The following is a 13,584-nucleotide window of genomic DNA, read 5'->3' as shown; positions in this document are numbered from 1 at the left end:
GGCATATAAAATGGCATATCATTTTAGTCTATGAAACATTTTATTAGGAGATAATGTGCAAAATGACAAAAGCGTGGCAAACTAAAACAGAAGCTAAAACTGTCCATGTTGTGAACAACTGTTGACAACATGTAAGTAGTAGAAGTAATCACATTATAATGAGAATACTGAAATATTAATATCTGTTTATAAGTTATTGTGTTTTAAATGAATTATGCTTTAGAGACTGTTTGATAGACATTTTCAGTGTTTAAGGCCACATCCACACTAATCTGTTTTCACTTGAAAACGCATTGATTTTGCTTCGTTTATGCCACTCATTCACACTGGAACGGAATTTTCCTCCACCAAAAACGGAGACTTTCGAAAACGCTCTCCATAACCACATACTTTGGAAAATGATGATGTTAGAAAACTGACAATGAGGGTTACAAATTTAAATAAATTAGTTTGGATATGGTGTTTTTGTTTGAAAAAGCATTCATTTCACTATGTTTACGCCTCTCATCCACACTAGATCAGTGTGTTCCTCCACCAAAAACCGAGCGTTTAGAAAATGCTCTTCATTACTGCATACTTTGGAAAACGATGACGTTAGGAAACTAAAAAAAAATTTTTTTAAAAAGAAAACGGATTAGTGTGAATGTAGCCTTAGATTGTGTAGGATATTCCATTACGTTAAGTGTGTTTGTTACAGCAACTGCATACTCATACAAATTGAGTTACACATTCTGACTAGCACTTTATTTACAAGTTCAAGCTCACCTGTGCATTCGCATTATTCTTTGTGCAGATGTAAGTTATAAATATTATTTTTGAATTGTGGATATAGCTGACTAATCTCATATTATGCGTTTGAGCATAATACAACTAGCTAAATAACCCGCAAGCAAAGAAGATCATTTTCATCTCAAGCAGTGCTATCTCCAAAATATTATGATTTGGTTATCTAAATCTACCATATTATTTCTAGATTTGTCTTCTTTTAAAAACATTGTTAGTGCATTAACATCTTGCAGTGCTTTTTCCCATCAAATTTTCATCAACAGTATGCTTTCATTAAAATAGTTTAATTATCACCATGATGCATATTTTTAATCTCATCTTCATTATCTTTGATGAAATCAAAAAAATCATTTATTTCATACAAGTAAATCTAACGTATCATCATTGCAGAGCAAATATTATCCCCATAACAGCACACGGAATAGTACACTTTACATGTCGAATATAAACGATGCACTTGTACAGAATTACTGCTGATTGCCCACTTCACCATGAGACCACTAGCAATGAGTAGAGAGGCCTGTCAAAGCAGATGCTTATTTGCCCTTTACACTTAAAACTTGTCTTTTAAAGGAGCAGCACCCTTGACTTGCCAGTACTCATGTACTGCCCCTCTCTCTCTGCCATGGTAAGCCCCAGCCGACCCCTCACATTTCCAGCTTTGCTCTGTTATGTGACCCACAACCCCAGCGGCTGCCGGCCCTGCAGGCTGGGGTGAAAGGGGGTAAAAGCTCCCAGGGAGAGCTAAGAAAGGAGCAGGGGTGAGATCGGAGGCAGATGAGTCAGTGTGGGCTAAAAGACCAGATGAGACAGGCTTGCCTGCAGGGGTTGTGGTAGGACACCATGCTGTGTATTTCAGGGGTCTTGGGTTATTCCTTACACTGGGACCTTTTCTTTGGCACAATGAGTTAGCTGATACCATCGCCCATGTGGCTAGAGATTACAGAATGGCATTCGCAAGGGGTGTGACTTACGTTTAAGGACTTCGTGTAACTGTTTTAAAGGGATAGTTCACCCATAAAGTAATACTTATGTTGTTCCAAATCCAAAATACCCTTTTTTCCTTGCGTGGAACACATAAGGTGATGTATGGCAGTATTTTAATCTTAGTCACCATTCAATTTCATTGCATTTTTTTTTTCATACAATGGTTACTAAAGGCTAAAATTCTGCCTAACATCTCTTTTGTATTCCACGGAAAAAAGAAAGTCAAACGGGTTTGGAACAACATGAGGGTGAGTAAATGACAGAATGTTCATTTTTGAGTGAACTATCCCTTTGGAATAGAAAGAAGTATTTTAACAAAAATGTTTTTGAAACAAGGCTTGAAACTACAATATAATATCTGTAATAATGTTCCCCCACCTATAAAACTGGTCAAGGCAGACAGAGAGAGTGTAAAATGAAAATATTCTCTTAACGCAAGCACATAAATTGACATTTGAGGATCAAACTTTTGCCGTAGTCTACTTTCACTAGTCAGCTAAGGATGTGCGATGACTCAGAGCCAATGAGGGATAGGATGAGCGAGAATGTGCACCGAATGATCTTAAAAAGCTCATAGACCTTTCAGATCGGAGCCAGCATGAAGAGCGGAGGGCATCCGCATCCCCCCGCTCTCGTCCCTGCTCAATAAAGCGCCTTTACTTCCACCATGAAAAACATGTCATTCCAGATGAGCTCAGCCAATGGCATTTAAAACAGGCAGAGGGATATTAAATTAGTTCCCCATGATAAGCCGGCTGGGATGCTGATGCTTTGGTCAATAGGAGGAGGGGCTGGTTGTGGGGGATGGGAAGGACAGGAAACGGACGACTGCCTGTTAGGCGCCTTCTGCAGCAGTTTGAAAATGATAAAAGCATAGGAATTGTTAGAGATGGATGAGGGCCCTTTAAGATGAGATGGTAGCAAGGGAATGTAGATGATATGTGCTTATCTTTAAAAAAAAAGGATCAAAAAGAGCAGGAGGAACATTCAAGCTTGTGTTTGTTAATAACAGTGAAAGGTGCTGAATATTAAAGGGACAGTTGGACTGAATACATAAACTCTGTCCTCATTCACTCAACCACATATTGTTTAAAACCTGTATGACATTTTTATTTTTACATGAAACACAAAAGGAGATGTTAGACAAAATGTTAATCTCATCTCAGTCATCATTCACAGTATTGAAGCTAACATTCTACCATCTATTTTTGTGTTCCAAGAATGAAAAAAGTAATACGGATTAGAAAAACAAAAAAACAAAAAAAACATGAGAGTGAGTAAATGACAGAATTTTCTTTTTTCGTGAACTATCCCTTTAAAGCTCTTCCATCTAAATGCAACCAATAAGCTGGTATTACAGATACGAACAGAGAGACGAACTGAGCCGAAGTAGCTGAAATATGCATCAATGAACGATCAGCATCATGTGAAAAATCACAAGAGATTATTGGAAAACTTTAAACGTATGAGCATAAGTCTGATTATAAATCAGGTGACTAGTCATTGCTTATGAGAGAATTTGTACAGATTAGAGTGGAAGCCAATGCATTTACACAGGAAAAGTCTGGTAACTGCAGTGAAATGAATGGTAAGGTATGAGAAACGAGTCTCTGCTTTCTAGTACAGTGGCTCTGGTGGGTCATGACCCAAAAATGGGTCACAGTACTGTTCCGATTGGGTCGTGGACAGCAGAAAAAAAAAAAAAAGAATGATAAATGCAAATAATAAAATGCAACTAATTATATAATTGTTCACAGTAAATAAATAAGCTTATACACTTTTAAAAGAGACAAGAAAACGCCTCGAATATGTTTAGTTGTTGACGTCAAATGTTGTGTGTCCAAAACATTTTTTTGGTATTTTGCTGCAAATGTACCTGTCGCTGAACAATAATAATATAATATTTGTCCCAGTGATTGTCCCATGTGTTCCAGGCTGGCAAATCACTTTTGCTGTTATTTATGCATTTATGAAATTGTCAGTTTTCTTATTCAGCTATTTAATTTTAATAATCTTGCATATTGTTGCACCTATAAAGTTAATGGTCATTATAATTAATTTCATTTTTGTATGATAATCAATTTTGGCAGAGGGTCAGAACTTGATGTTCAATGTAAAATCTGGGACCTGATGCAAAACCAACTTAGAACCACCCCTTCTTAAGAAAACATTTCATCCAGAGTGTAAAACCACAGACAACTTCAGCAAGTGTAGCCAAATTAATTATGCAATATAATGCAAGAACATTTCAATGGGGCAATTCCCTGTGGCGTTTCCCTCCTTCCCCAGCTCTACTGGTCAGCCAGGCCCATTAGCTCTTGCCTAAAACTAGATGAAGTGAATCACCTTCATCTCGGCACAGCAGATTACGTATTGTGTAACCAGTGGAGGGTGGACAGTGACACATGCCTGCTTGCTCTGAGCGATGTCACTGAAAATTACCACTTTAACACATGAAATTAGGCTCCCAGTCAAGCTCGGCCTTTCCTAAAACATGGGTAATGTGAAAGGACAAGAACCATCACAAAAAAAATGAAAAGAAGAGGGGGAAAAAAAAAAGTTCTAAACCACACTTCCAAATAACAAATTTAATGAGAAAAAAAAAAAAACAGCTCTTTAAAATGCTCCAGATGTGTTGGATCTGCTGCCTTGTGGTCACCTGACTTTGAGCTGTGGTGCTCATGTGGGAGACCCGGGTTCAAGTCCGGTCTGGGTAATGTTCAAGTCCTGTTTCCCTTTCCTACAAGTTTGAACACTGAAGTTTGGCAAAGGTTTAACAGAAAGTGCAGAAGTATGCATAAGTTATTGGATGTTTATACAGTGAGTTAAATTAAGAGAGAACAGTAGCCATGTACTATTTATGGCCACATAATCTATTCAATTAAAATCATATTTCCCACAATATTATAGTTCTCACTTTAATTTCTAAATAAGAAGCCACTGACAGACGAGCATTTCTGTGTATAGACCATTAATTTATGAGTTTTAATTAGAGATTTTTGTTTAAACAACGCTGTGTGACCGTGTGATTGTAACTGAAACAGGCTTGATGAATATGAAGATTAAGTAATCTGTCTTTTAACAGCTCCTCTGGACTGCAGCTTTCTGTCTTGGATTGCCACAAATGCCTGATTAGAGTCAAGTTTAATCTCTCTTTTGCGATAAGACTTTCGGGGACAAGTCTCGGTATCCAATCAGTGATATCTTCCCTGACAATCTGTGCAGAGTAAATATGCGTTGGACCGACTAATTATGACATTGCTCTGATTAAGCGCAGCTGTATAGAATACTGAGCCTGTAAAAAATGGGCCTTGTATATCATAAATATGTTATTTAAGTTAGGGATAATGTACAGTCAGCCGGTCATTATCACAAAAAAAAACCTTGATAGGGTGATAAGGATCTTGACATGAAGCAGATGAGTTGAAATTATTTTATTATGTGAGAGGAAAGAAAACGCAGAGTGATACGAGCAAAATATAAATAAATTTAAAAAAAAGCACAACTATGTAGGAAATCACTTTTCTGGGAAAGTGGTCAATTATACAGTTTAGTGTCATTAAACAAAAATATTTGGCCGTGGAATGTCCAATTTGACCAATCATAATCAAGTATTCCAGATTAAGCTCACATGCTTTAGAGTGATTGAGCAATGGTGCTTTTGTGGGAGATGCAAGTTTGAATCTGGCCTGCATCATGTCCCAATCTCACTCTCCTTTAATACCCAATAATTAGCCATCCTTTCTCTACTGTCTCTGATGATAAATAAAGTCAAAAAGCCTATCGTAAAAAAAGCCCAAATCATAAAATATCATAAAATGCTATTTAAAGCACTGCTTGAAAATTCCCATTTTGTTAGACCACAGGGACCAGAGAAGGTCACAGACCCCTTCATGAGATGGGAACTGCTTCCCTCTTTGAAACATTCCAGTTCCAATCGGAGTTAAATTGAGATGGTTCTGCTTAGAAGCTGCTTCAGTGTTCAACATCAAAGTATAGCCATGTTAAATAAAAACAGCTTCAGAGCAGCTGCACTAGGTTTCAGTCGACAAGCTAAAAATGTTTTAATTTAAATGGTTCAGAGCTTCTTTAAGCTGTCCATTGGATTGAGCTGAATATGGGTTTAGATTTATGTTGAGTATCTGCAACACTACATTAGATTGCCCATTAGATTATTCACTTTTCACTTTTTTCCCGGACCCAAGAAGCGGCCTTGAGTGCTTAGAGAAGCATGGGTGTAGTGCATTCCACACAGCCATAAAAAGCCTATTGTGTTGTCTTCTCTAACAGTAGCTAGAAATGTTAAGGACATTGCCTCATCTCTGAATGTGGAAACATTTGGAGGAGCGTATTTTCAATCTAATGCAAAGGACAAGGATTAATTTTTAAACAACTTTTGAACTGATGAATCAATTACCAAACACCGATGAACCAAACACACTCTCGCTGTGGAAACATGCGGCAAGCATGCTCTTATTAAGAAGGCCAATGAGCGTATTCCTCTGTGGTGTCCGAAATGAACCTCAGATGTTTGCTTTCCACTTACAGAAATAATCAGGCCGAGAAGCCTCTCATTAGATTAAATTACCGTACTGACAGTTGTTCTACACTGGACGGACGCAACCTCCACTGTGCTTTAATCAAAGCCCATCAGCGCTGACAGCCTGACTGTGTTGGGTCTCCTGGTTAAACCCCAATGCCACCCAGTCTCAGGGAATCAATGACAGACAGGCACAACCGCTCTTTCATTAAAGAAGCCATCTCCTGGAAGATGGTCAGCATGAAGGAAATGTCAAGCCTTGTATTGCTGCTCTGTATGTGCCCAATCAACAAGCCCAGTCTGTTTCTACAGGAAACCTTTTCCCTGCACATTTCCATCAACCCTTTGTTCTCTTTCAGTCTTCGTCTCACTCTCTCCTTTGATATAACCTATATGACGCTGTGGAGTGTAACGTGTTTTGACTTCACATTTAGTCAGCGAAACAGAGCTTTCTAGAGGGATTGGAAAGGAGGACACTGTCCAGAGGTCGAGATGAAAGTGAACATAAAACCAAAGACATCTTCAAAGAAGGGATGGATTACACAGACTTAACAGCAATAAATGATCATGAAAAAACAATACTGCATTAACATTTACCAATACGCTGATTACTATCAAAAATCAACGTATTCAAAAAATCAGATAACGCAAAAAAAAATACTTAATTACATGAAAATTAAACTCAGCAGATTATTCTCTGCATTTTGACGTCAAAACGTAAACAGTCATGCACATAACACTTACGCAAATTGGATAAGCTGCCCAGAGCTAAATTGGGGTAATGGGTAAAAATGTATGCGTGTCGATCAGTTTATGTTTAAACCGTTTATATGACCTTACATGTTGTTATTAAGCATAGTCGGTGTGAAAGTGCGCAAGTGTGCAACTATTATATGACTGTAGTTTTTCAACTTCGAAACAACACATCAACAAAATGTTCTATTTTTAATTTTTGTGATTGGAAAATGAATCATTTTGGTGAAATGAAAATATATCATTCTGCATTAACTGTACATGTTGACTTCCAATTCAGGGCAATTCTCAATACTCCGGCGAGGACTAGGGGGTGTTTGCACAGGATGCGTTTTTTCCTCACAGATAGATGGAGCGCAATGGAGGCTTGTTGAGATACTTTTTTAGAAGAACTAATTTGTACTTAACATCAAAAACATGAAGCTTATGGCACAAGGTGCTGAAGAAAACAATGTGATGTGATGGACCGGCCATAGATGTCCGTCTCATGTCCTAGATTTAAGTACAAAGTTGATTTATTTGTTGAATAATCAAGTAGTCAAAATTACCAAAACCCCCACCCTTACCTGAAATTTGTATGTTTTAGGTGAGGTTTTAGCGTATTTTTCACGTTCTCCTCTCTCTGTGTATCTCCCCACAGGGGCCGTAACTTTACCTCACTCTGAAATTCCACCCTTAACAAGGGCCACTGCTGAGTCCGCAGGTGTTCCGGCCTGACCAATCAAAAAAAGGGACAGGTCACAAGGACTGACACCAGGACTGCCTGGTTGGCCCCACGCTGAGCACAGTGGTTTTAAGTGTCAAGTCAAAGGCCACTCAGACCCCACCAAGCTGATATCATCAGATGCTTGCCTCTCTAAATTAAATACCACATTTACACTACCCAACCTTAATGACTTATCAACCCCGAACCACGAACACAGCTTCCTGTGCCGGCCTTCACATTCTCAGGCTGCCACTGCATTTCAAGAGCCGAGCCATATTATGCATAGTACTAGAGAACAGCTGTGGTTATCACCAGGAACCCATGAACTATGTTAAGCTGCAAACACATCTGACTTTTGCCCAAACACTGACTAGCTATAGATTTCCTCTTCAGAGTTACTGTTTTAAACATTCTAACCTTCAAAAAACTACAAATCTAATTGCAAGAGCCTTCAAAAAAGCTTAAAGAGGCAGCTGACCAGAAAATTATAATTCTGTCATCATTTACTCAACCTAATGTCATTAAAAGCCTGAAGACCAAAAAATATGGCTCTCCGAGGTGCTCTTTTCCATCAAATTAAAGCAAACAGTGACAAAGGGCTGTCAAGCAAACAAAAAACCATCATAAAAGCATCATAAAAGTAGTTGATACAATGTATGTACTATATTCCAAGTCTTCCCCTTCGTTGTAGCTATAAAATCTCATTCAAGTATTTGCATGTTCAAACTTTGTGCTTCAAGACATGTTGCACCAGGGTTGGCATCAGTCCAATCAAATGTTATTGATTCTCGTGTGTCTCGTAAACAAACACAACACCCCACCTTTGAATATGCACATGCATGAATGAGATTTGAAAGTCATACATGTTTGGAAAGACAAAAGGGTAAGCAAATGATGACAGAATTTTCAGTTTTGGGTCAACTACCCCTTTAACATAGGTGGATGTCCTCGGGTGGGTGAAATGATGTGTTTTCCAAGTCTCAGTTCTTATTCTCAAAATGACAAAGTATTTGTTTGAGTGTGGTTCTGTGTAGGTGTGACAGGGTTGTGCCACCAACAGCAGGGACCACAGACGTTACGCTCTCTCTCTCACATTGAATGTCCATTCTCAACATGACATGGACTGAGCAGACACTTCAGTGTGGCATTGAAAACCTCAAGACTACAGACACATTGAGGATGGTGATAAAAACTATTGCTGTGTCTGAGTGCTGTTTATCTGAATGTTGTTGTGCCGAGGTTTCAAAAAGAGGAAGCAGAGATAAAGCTGTTATATGTTAGTTCGGTCTGTAGTTTGCTCAACAGAAAGCCAACTGAAAACATGAAAGTGACAGATGTTAAAGGAATATTACAGGTTCGATACAAGTTAATCTCTATCCACAGCATCTGTAGCATGCTGTCAATGCACCTTAGACAGAGTAGCACTAGGGCTGGGTATTGATACAGATTTCCCGATTCGATTAGATTCCAATTCACAAGCTCTCGATTCAGTTACAATTAGATTAGATTCTTATGGGTATATTTCAGTTATAATCCCTTTTGCTTACATATGAAAGAAATTCTCTCCCAGCTAATGCTGTTAATTGTACTGAGGACCTTCTACAAAAATTACAAAACATTACAAAAATATACATTTTACTGATTCGATTTTATTAGTTTTTCATCAATTTGGTCACATTTTAGCTTTTTTTTTAACAAATCCATGTATTCAATCAATAAATATGATATATTATATTGCATATATTATTTTTGTAATATGTTTATTGTTTAATTGCATAATTTGTAAAATTTATAGGTATTGATTTGTTGAACACGTGCTAAAAAATGGTACTGTTTCTTTAAAAAAAAAAAAGGCATTTCTGTAAAGAATGTCTGTAAATGAGCGCATGTTAACGGAAGAGGACTCGAATGGAGTTACATCATCTGTACTTTGTGTGATTAGAATTAAATATTTTATTTTTTTTGTTTTTGATCAACAACTGACTGTAAAGAACAGAAAGGGTATTAAAAAAGACATTATTCAATGACAAATGTGTTGTGTGGATCTTGTCTTTGGACACAAACACATTACATGGAACAACTTTTACTCTCAACGTGCAGTGAATGGATCCTGCTGCTGAAAACTCCACCACTATACAAAACAATCACTGGTGAGTGAAAAGTAAACATATACCAGCCAGTTGAAAAATATATGCATTTTAGTCGCATTGCGCAAAACTTGGTTGCAAATGTGAGCGATTTCCTCTCATTGTTGTAAAGGGTTGTGCAAAGAGTATAAGATCAATCTTAGGATTTAATAATCGATATTGAGATTGTTTAAATGAAGATTGTGATGCATCTGAAATCTCTATTTATACCCACCCCTAAGCAGTATCATATTTCATTTTTGAAGTGAATGAAAATGATGCAGTGAGTGATAGAAGTACAGTCTGTACAATGGGTACCGTTGCTTAAATTAAATACAAAATCAGAAAAACTCCAGAAAACACAAGTTGTGAAAATCAGATGTGATCTATAATCTTTTTACAGCTTTATAGAATGAATGCCATTGAAGAGACTGTAAGTCTATCCCTCACAGCCTCGTTTTTATTCCCGTCAAAAATCAAATATGGCGCTACTCTGACTAAGGTCTATTACAACAGAAAATAATGTAACTAGTAACTGAGTTTGTAAAAACATATGAAAAACGTTTAAAGAAATGAACTTACAATGTAAGTCTGTGGGGCAACTCCAGTACTTGCCCCATTGACTTCCATTGTAACTGCATAATGCATTTTTGGCTGAAAGGCAAAATAATTTTCAGTGGAAATTCAAAACATAGTACAGATGCATATGTGAATAGAGCTTAACTCATATGTAACTCGGAAGATTTACTTTAATTGGTATTTGGATACTTGTCGAATGCTGCAGTATTTGCTTTTAAAAACACACCCTTGCCTTTAAGGCCACTGAAAATACGAGAGACAGAGAGAAAGCAATAAGTAGAGACAGAACAAGAGGGGAGTGGCCAGGAAGTAAAGAGGAGGCATTGGAAACGAGGTTAAGGGGGAAATTTTAAAAGATGGCTTATGCACGTCAGGCCAGGCTTGCTGCAGGGCATGGGGGGAAACAAGGACTTCACTCTTTGCCCAGCATTCAAAAAGTTCCTTGGGCAAACGGCATAATCAAATTTGTATGATTGGACTCAGTGAAGAAAGGGGCTTCTTTGATGAGAGCAGAGACAAGGAAGCATTTAAAATCCTGTAGCCAAACTCCAATCTTTACTGTTTCTGAACACATGATTAGAGTCTGATTGCAAGAAATGATAGAAGTACTATCTCTTCAGACTTACTAACTGGACATATTTTGAAACTTGTATGGAATAAATAGACAAGGGAAAACATTGTGTTTTTGAAGGAACTAGAAGGGTGACATGCGGTTATAGAAGATGACCTGTGCTCCACAAATACATCCTGTTACACTTCTAAATGGTCTTAGCTTGCCTGCAAGCTACAGCATTAAACAGAACATTAACCCCACTGCTATCTATTGGTTCCCGGCAGGCTGGGTTTCTGCATGTTTAAACACAAAAAAATCAAGTAAACAGACAGTTTGACGGGAAATGTACTACACACACTCATACTATATAGACTGAAACACATGCACCAGCAAACACATCAGTAAGAAAGGTCTTGGCTGGTACCTTATGAAACAATATAGTTATAGCTACATGACAAATACAGCTTAGAGACACTTAATCGCTGCTCATTTTGCCATTAAGGCAAAACAAATTGCAGTCACCAAACAGTCAAGGTTGTTTAGTCCTAATCTTCTGCTTTTTGTAGTGGGTCATTAAAAACTCTCAAACTGATCAAAATTGTGACTGGATTTGGTATCAAACCGGAAATTATTTGAAATTGTTTTTAGATGTCTCTTAGAGAAGAGACATCTAAAAACTTAGAACTTGGTCTCATTGGTTTAATTTTGCCTGGATTTTGAAGGCTGGGACCCAACTGACAATATACCATGTAATTAACACCTGTCTGATCCAATCTTACAGTCAATGTGTTGTACCAGCCAGATCTCACATAACATTCAGCAAGCGTGTGCTGATTTTTCTTTAGCCGAAATCGGTATACGTTGACTGAATTTGAAAACATTGCCTCAAGAGGCTAAAGCGGTAAGTGTTTCAGAGCATATAAACAAGTGTAACATCCATTTACACCAGGAGAGGTTGCCAGAAGCCAGTTGTAAAAATTATTGTTTACAGCTGAACAGGGTGTAAAACAGTGAAGAGAAATGCTTATTTTATTTAATCTACCCCCCAAACAAAACCCAAATCTATCCTTAACCATTAGTAGAGACAAAATGCACTGTTAGGGATAAAAAAACAACCTCATTATCACATTCGTGATTGTTTATATAAACGTGATTACTTCCTCGTTTGAATGGGGATTGAACTGTGGTCTCCCAGGCAACTGACGCAAAGCGCTAACAGTCATGCCTTGAGGGAAAGTAATTGTTGATGAGCTGTTACAAATATGTCCGATGGGAGATAGGGCATGTCAGTGAGTCGGCATGCTGTTGCTGATCCTAGGGTACCGGAACTTTCGGGAACATCATGCCGACTTCCTGTGTGATCATGTTGGTTGTACCGCTCATGGTGTCTGAACAGGGAGCCAAACATGACTTAAACAAGCCTAAAATGAGATTAAAAATGCATAAAATGAAAGGTTCAAGCTAGACATTGCCTACCAAGTGATCTTCAAAATGTCCTGCCGCTTGCCACGTTCACAGCTGGTTAGGACAATAAAGAGCATTAAAGGGATAGTTCACCCAAAAATGAGAATTCTCTCTTTTACTCATCCTCATGCCACCCCAGATGTGTATGACTTCCTTTCTTCTGCTGAACACAAACAAAGATTTTTAGAAGAATATTTCAACTCTGTAGGTCCAGACAATGCAAGATAATGGTGGCCAGAACCTTGAAAGCCCCAAAAGCATATAAAGGCAGCACAAAAGTAATCCATAAGACTCCAGTGGTTAAATCCATGTCTTCAGAAGCGAAAAGATAGGCTTGGGTGAGAAAGAGTCCTTTCAATATTTAAGTCCTTTTTTCCTATAAATTCCTCCCTGTCCAGTAGGTGGTGATATACACAGAAAATAAGAATCAGAAAAACAAAAGAAGAGGAATGTGAAAGTGAAAGTGGAGATTTAAAGTAAAAAAAGGACTTATATTGATCTGTTTCTCACCCACACCTATCATATCACTTCAGAAGATATGGATTAAACCACTGGAGTCATATCTAAAAAGCTTTGTTTGTGTTCAACAGAAGAAAGAAAGTCATACACATCTGGGATGAGGGTGAGTAAATGATGAGAGAATTTTCATTTTTGGGTGAACTATTCCTTTAATGCTCATTAAGAATGGCAGCAAGACATGCATTTTAATAAAAGAGCATTTCTATCACATGGATAACTTGAAATGAGGGAAGGTATATGTAGACTTTATTTGGCCGACTATAGAGACACTTTCCTAACTACTGTAGACAGCTAAAATGCCCGAAACCAAATTAGAAGTATCCAGTGTTTAAATCTCTGTATGTCAACAAACACCTGTGTCCACATCCTGCATATGTCGCCACACACACACACACACACACACACACACAGACAGGTATGCAAACATAAAGAAATCAGAGCATTTGCACTGCATGTGTGTCGATTGTGTCAAGTCGTAGCTCTTACAATGAGAGTGAAACTCACCCAGCAGGTCAAGTGGAGCGGCACGAGCCTCAATCCCGACTCGGAGAAGAAGCAATGCAAACAGTTT

General features: G+C 38.0%; 1 protein-coding gene across 2 annotated transcripts in view; it reads right to left on the bottom strand.

Moving 5' to 3' along the window:
• LOC127428944 (retinoic acid receptor RXR-alpha-A-like) overlaps positions 1-13,584 on the bottom strand; it is a 162,327-nt gene that overhangs the window by 121,670 nt on the left and 27,073 nt on the right. The window lies entirely within an intron of this gene.

The sequence above is a fragment of the Myxocyprinus asiaticus genome, chromosome 38 (genome assembly GCF_019703515.2).
Source record: "Myxocyprinus asiaticus isolate MX2 ecotype Aquarium Trade chromosome 38, UBuf_Myxa_2, whole genome shotgun sequence".
NCBI lineage: Eukaryota > Metazoa > Chordata > Actinopteri > Cypriniformes > Catostomidae > Myxocyprinus > Myxocyprinus asiaticus.
The sequence above is the reverse complement of the archived record's forward strand: the minus strand, read 5'-3'. Positions and strand labels throughout refer to the sequence as shown.